Below are 6,818 nucleotides of genomic sequence, written 5' to 3' on the forward strand. Positions count from 1 at the left end.
TGCTGAACCTGTAGAATGAAAGGTTAAAGATTGTTAAGATTATTGCTGATAATGGGAGAGTAGAAAACAAAAGGAATAGCATATGAGCTATAGTTTTAAACATATGATAGAAAAATAAATCTCTTACTTGAAAGGTTTAATCTCTAGCTCCTTTATATCTTGTAAAGAATGAGGTGCTTATTATTGGACTTTTCAAATCTTTACTGAGATATTCAATAGGCCAATATGCAGTGGATTCAGAAATATGCATCCACTGTCTGAGATTTACTGTGGACTATAAGGATGCCTGTCAGTGCTTGAATGTTATAGATTTCTTTTTAAGGTTATTATTTAGTTACATCGATGGAGGGGAAAACTCCTGTTAATGCAACTTATAATTTCCTATACAAATTATATAACCATGTATGCCACTCCTGCTGTATGCACAGTGGAACAACTGTTGGCCAAATTCACATCTCATATATGATAACCTGGAATATGCCATGACTTTTTTTAAATAAAATTTGAAACTAAATCAAAAATAATTCAGACTTATACTAGTTCAAACTTTTTTCTTAAACTATCAGAGTTAATAACCTATTATATTAAAAATAACTTAGGAAGAATTATACTATATGATTGCAAAATGTGATAATGTTAAATATCCAAAAAGTATGGTAAATTCCAGAAGGAAAAATCTTTGAAGCAACCATGAGGAAAAAAAAACAAAAATAAGATTGACTGGATAAAAAGAAAATAAGACACCTGTAAATAAGAACTATACAATGTTTTCTCTTCTGTAGCCTGAGTTATTGGTCTTCCTTCAGTCATAAAATGTTCTCTCATATAGACAATCCTAATGGGCTGTTTATGGAAGAAATAAATCAACTGACCTCAGACCTGCCAACATCATTTGACAAATATATATATAGGTAATGTATTTGTATAAATTTGCATACTGTCAGGAGCAGAACATTAAGGTCCCAATTCGAGAAAGAATTTTTAACATGTATTTAAGGTCATCTCTACTGAGGATATTGACTTCTATATAGGATGACCAGACAGCAAGTGTGAAAAATCAGGTCAGGGGGTGGAGGGTAATAGGAGCCTATATAAGAAAAAGACCCCAAAATTGGGACTGTCCCTATAAAATCGGGACATCTGGTCACCCTACTTCTATAGGATTTTAAAACATCCTAGGAGTTAACAAATGTTGTTTTGAAAAGGGGTATTTTCCTAAATTGGACCCTGAAGTGCATACTTTTCCATTTTAATGTTATGCTGTAACAAACAAGCATACAGGGAAAACTGCATGCTTCTTTATTATTATTTGTATTATAGTGGTGCCTAGAGGCACCAACAGAGACTGGGAAACCATTGTATTAGGAGAGACAGAAGTGCCCCAAAGAGCTTTCAAACTAAATAGACAAGACAGAGGAAGTGTGGGAGGAGAAACAGAGGCACAGTGAGGTAAAGTGACTCTGCCAATGCCACACAGCAAGTCAGTGACAGAGTAAGGAGCAAAGGGCCAAGAGCTAGATTCACAAAAAGACTTAGGTGCCTAACTGCCACTGTAGGCACCTGAATCCCAGAATCAGACCCCAACGGTATTCACATAACTCCTGATCAGCTGTCCCCAACCCTGTATGTGCCTGAACTCAGCACTTACATTTTTGTGGGAATAATTTCTTAGACATCTATGTTTCTGACAGTGCATGCAATGGCAGATTAACCACTGGACTAACGGTGCCCAGGGGTCCAGCCAATTGGGGGCCCCGGAAAAATGGGTGTCCCCATGCCCCAACATGCTCTCCCCACCGGGCATTCTAGCCAGGGAGCAGAGTTGGGAGGCAGGAACTTACCCCGTTCCACCCGCCCAGTGTGGGGGGCGGGCAGGCGGAGCAGGCCAAGCCCCCACACCCTGACCCATTCCCCAGATGGAATGCTGGGCAGAGCAGGGCAAGCCCCCACTCCAACCCACTCCTCGGCAGGAGTACCAGGCAGAGTGGGGCAAGCCCCTGTGCCCCAACCCCATTTCCCTGGCAGGAATGCCAGGGGGCATTAGTGACTGCAGGTGTAAGAGGTAATAGGTAATAATTGGAGATATACCAATCTCCTAGAACTGGAAGGGACCTTGAAAGGTCATCTAGTCCAGCCCCTGCCTTCACTAGCAGGACCAATTTTTGCCCCAGATCCCTAAGTGGCCTCCTCAAGGATTGAACTCACAACCCTGGGTTTAGCAGGCCAATGCTCAAACCACTGAGCTATCCCTCCCGGGTGGGGAGGGGGCCCTATTTGCTCTGGCCCAAGGTCCCCACAAAACCATAATCTGCCCCCGTGTGCACGCATGCATTCCTGCCTCACCCTAGGCATCTGGAAGCCTAAGCCCTGGAGCAACGCATGAACCGGTCAAAGATAGGCATTCTTCTGTCTAACTTGCTAGCAGTAAGCATGTTCAGAGCTCACCTAGTGGATTGGCCCCCCGAGAGGCAAACTCATGCCACTGCCACAGTAGCTGCTTCTCCTCATTCATAAATTTTAGCCCAGTGGTTAGGGTACTCAGCTGGGATGTCTGAGGCCCCCAGTTCAATTTCACCCTCTGCTTGAGGGGGAGAAGGGATTTGGACAAGGATCTGCCATCTAAAGTGAGTTCCATAATCAGTGGGCTGGAGGACATTCTGACATGGGGCTGCCTCAGTCTCCCCTGTTGAAGCTTTTCCACTGTGTGTAAATAATTTAAAAAGTCATTGGGGTGAAGGGGATGGAGAGAGAGAGAGAGAGAGAGAGAGCACACAAACATGAGACTGATTCTGTAGCCTAGTATTTACAGCCAATGGGAGCTGTGGGAAGCGGTGGGCCGCAGGGACGTGCTGGCTGCCGCTTCCCGCAGTGCCCATTGCCCTGTAATGGCAAACTGCAGCCACTGGGAGCTGCAGGGGACCGTGCCTGCGGGTGGTCAACATCAGCAAAATGTCTCGCAGCCTGCAATCAGCTTACCCTGACAGGCCGCAGGTTGCCTACCACTGATCTCGAAAATCTAAATGATGATTTCTCAGCATGGGTGGTCACGATGACCAGGGAGGTTGTCAACAGGTCTAAGGCTTGCAGCCAACTTTTCTTTATGACTATATAGAAGGAAGTACCAAAATTAAGGAATATGGGGTCATAGTAATAAAAAGGTTGAGAACACTGATCTAAATTATGAGACAAACTTACCCACTTTAGAGGCTTACCTTGTAGGCTATGGGTTTTCAAACCCTCCTCTGGAAGGAAATTGCATCTGTCTACAAGGAGAAAATTTCCTGCTGATTGGCTACCTTCCCTATTATCTCCCCCTTGGGGACGAGCAGCCAGTCAGAATTATGGCACTTGCTGACAGACAGCTTCTGCCTTCAGCATGTGCAGCAGGCTTCCCTCCAACTCATGAAGGCTGGAAATACTCAGCCCTTTCATCTCAGAGCTGGCATGGGAGTTTATGATAATAATGCTCCAGTATCATCTTCAGACTGAAGTCAATTGCTACCAACTAGAAGTATATTAAAAGGCTTGTCTCATGAGAAAAAAAAGGTTTCACCAAGTGATGTATATTTTGCAATGAATTATGGGGAGTCTGTTCTCTCAATGTGAGTGTGTAACTTATTCAGACTAATGAGAGTTGTGCGCTCGCATCCAGGTGAGATTAGACCCCTCCAGTAAGGATTTTCAAAAGTGACTAGTGACTTATGGTGCCCAAATGACATCTTAAAAAGGCCTGAGTTCCAGAAAGTGTTGAACATACTCTTTCTAAAAAGCATCTTTAAGGTGACTCAAACTGGACACCCACAAAAATTGAGATACTCTAAATCACTAGTCATTACTGAAAATCTTGCCCAAACTTTATCTTTGATGTCTGGCAGAGGCCCTGGAGGTTTTTCGTCTTCCTCTGCAGCATGGGCATGGGTCACTTTCTGGAGGATTCTCTGCAGCTTGAGGTCTTCAAACCACAATTTGAGGACTTCAATAACTCAGCCATAGGTTAGGGGTTTGTTACAGGAGTGGGTGGGTGAGATTCTGTGGCCTGCATTGTGCAGGAGGTCAGACTAGATGATCATAATGGTCCCTTCTAACCTTAAAGTCTATGAGTCTATGTCTTAAATGACAAGTTTAAAGTTGAGAGATCGTTAAGTTAAATTCCAATTCCTTGTTCTACCACAAGGTGATGCCTGACTGAACTGAAGAAGGAGCTGAATTTTGGACATTGTAGTTATAATGAATGCAGTAAAGAATATCTATAGTGGCTCCCTTCCAATAATGAAATATTAGGATTAGTTTATTACTGTCTCTCTTTATTTTGTTAAACTACATGATGAGTGAGGCTTTAGCAGCACAACTCTCATTGGGCTCACATAATAATTCATGAATTATTTTGAAAATGTAGGCCTAAATATACATGACCCAAAAGAGGGGGAGAGACAAATGACAAAACACATAGAGAGCCATTAATCAAAGACATTCAAACTATGTGCCTGGAAAACTTTGTTTTTTACATCACAGAAGGAATGAACACTATTGTCAAAGAAAAATGTTGTGCATTAGAACACTTTTTAATGGACATCAAAATAATTAATGAAAGCAGGATTGTGGTGCCTTTTATGTATGTTGAGTAGTAACCTGTTTGTAAGTAGTCCCATGGATGCTACTGGGACTACTGAAGGAGGAAGGTGCAAGTAGAAATGACACAATCTAGCCCCCCATGAACCACTCAGCACTTGTTAGGTCATTATTCTACAACTGTAGAAAAGAACAGCACATTCTTTTGAACAGATGCTTTCATACCTAAAGGAAAAGTTAACAGGAATACATTTGACATTCCTCTGCTCGTTTGTGTAGTAGATGTACCCTTCACTGCTATCTTACCAAGCTCTTTTATTATTTATTTGTATTGTAGTGCCTAGAGACCCCAGTACGGATTGGGTTGGGGGGACGATGACAATGTGCAAGCAAATGTAAATACAAATAGTAAGCGACAGTCCTGTCCCATAACAATTATAATACAAACATATGAGGAAAGACAAAGGGTGATGAGAAACAAACACCCAAGAGGAAAGGCAAGGTAGCAGTGAAACAATCATAGTAAACACCAGTCACAGCATTCCCCCTGAGTAGCCATTAGGCTATAGGCTAGGCATGTCCTAATATGACCTAAAAGTATGGAAATGGATTCAAAACTCAGTGGCAACAACCCCAAATGAAGGACTTAACAACAATATACATATATCTTGGGCAGGAATCAAATGTATTTGTATAGAACATATAAGCATGTCATGGGGTGTTCCCCATGCTGGCCCAGTATACAAGGGATTAATGCAGGTACCACTGGCCAATGTTGACTGACAGCCTCTCAGCAGCTGGAAGGATACAAGGACTGGGAAACAAAGGAGCGGTGTTGCTCTCAGAGGAATGAGAAGTTTGGAGAAGGGAACTCCTGCCAGCAAACAGCTGAAAAGTTTCTCAGAGGCAGCACCATAGGAGGGGATGGCTGGACCAGCAGACTGACAAGCCCACAGAAACCAGAGGGAGGTAGGAAGGAGCTCAGTACACAGCCAGAGATGTTGAATTCTGGTTTGACTTGTCTAGCTTAGGGGCCCTGAGTTGGAACCCAGTGGAGTCGGTGGGCCTGGGTTCCCCTATGAACCCTCTGAGGGACTTGAGAATGAAGAGAGTTTTCAGACCTCCTGAGCACCAGGAATTGACTTACAGGCTGGCCAGACTGAGTGGACTCAAGTGCAGCGTTCTGTCTGGCCAGAGGGGGCACCATTACACTGACATATCAGCTCACAAAGCCAAAATAATTTATGCAGAATAGAACTTACAAAAACCCTGAAGCATGGAAGAGTTATTATTCTTGATAACATGAAATGATAATACATTTTCTGGGAGTCTCTCAAATTTCATCTCTGTCTCCACCAACGTTCTGACTTCCACTCCCTACTTCAAATTCATTCTCTGGCGTGCACCAGATTCCTCTTTTTCCCTTTCTCAGCTCTTTCCTTCACGGGTATCTCCCTTCCTGGCTCTGTTCACTGAATTTCTCTTTGTTCTCTCAGTTTCTGGCTGCTTCTCTTCCCAAATTCTCAGGGCAGCAGTATCATTCCCCCTGCTCTTGGGTGGGGCAGTAAGTTTTCTTTCTCATAAGGATTGGGGTTAGCTGAGTTAATATGTCTCTCCCTCCCTCACTAGTTGGTGTAGGTGGCAAAGTTCCATGTCTGCTCCCTCTCCAACTCTATAGTACAGTCAGCAAGAGAGACAGTAATATTCCATTCTATGCATCCGAAGAAGTGAGCTGTAGCTCACGAAAGCTCATGCTTAAATAAATTTGTTAGTCTTTAAGGTGCCACAAGTACTCCTGTTTTTTTTTTTTGCGGATACAGACTAACACGGCTGCTACTCTGAAACCAGTAATATTTGGCTCCCTCTTCTGACTGGCTGCAGTGAGCTCCTCTCTGTGCTATTCCTGCAAGAGTACCTCAGTATGGAGTTGCAGAAGTGGGGAGAGTGAGTGCTGATGGAGATGCTGGGTTCCTCTCCTCTTTCCCCTGACAGAGGTTGAAAGTTACAGAAAGGAAGCAGCACGTTATCCCCATGAGTTTCAGGTGGTGGTGGCAGGAGGAAAGATGCCCTCTGCACTCCTTAAAATGATGTTAATTTAGCCATTTTATCTTAATTTTACATTAATTTAGGATTTTGTATGGAATATGTTATAATATATGAGACAGCAAATGTTGGGTTTAAGGTTATGTTATATATATTCTAATTCCGTCTTCCCCCCTTTACTGGTGTTCATAACTTTTTCAGAGACT

This window comes from Mauremys reevesii, linkage group 4 (genome assembly GCF_016161935.1).
Source record: "Mauremys reevesii isolate NIE-2019 linkage group 4, ASM1616193v1, whole genome shotgun sequence".
Taxonomy (NCBI): Eukaryota; Metazoa; Chordata; order Testudines; family Geoemydidae; genus Mauremys; species Mauremys reevesii.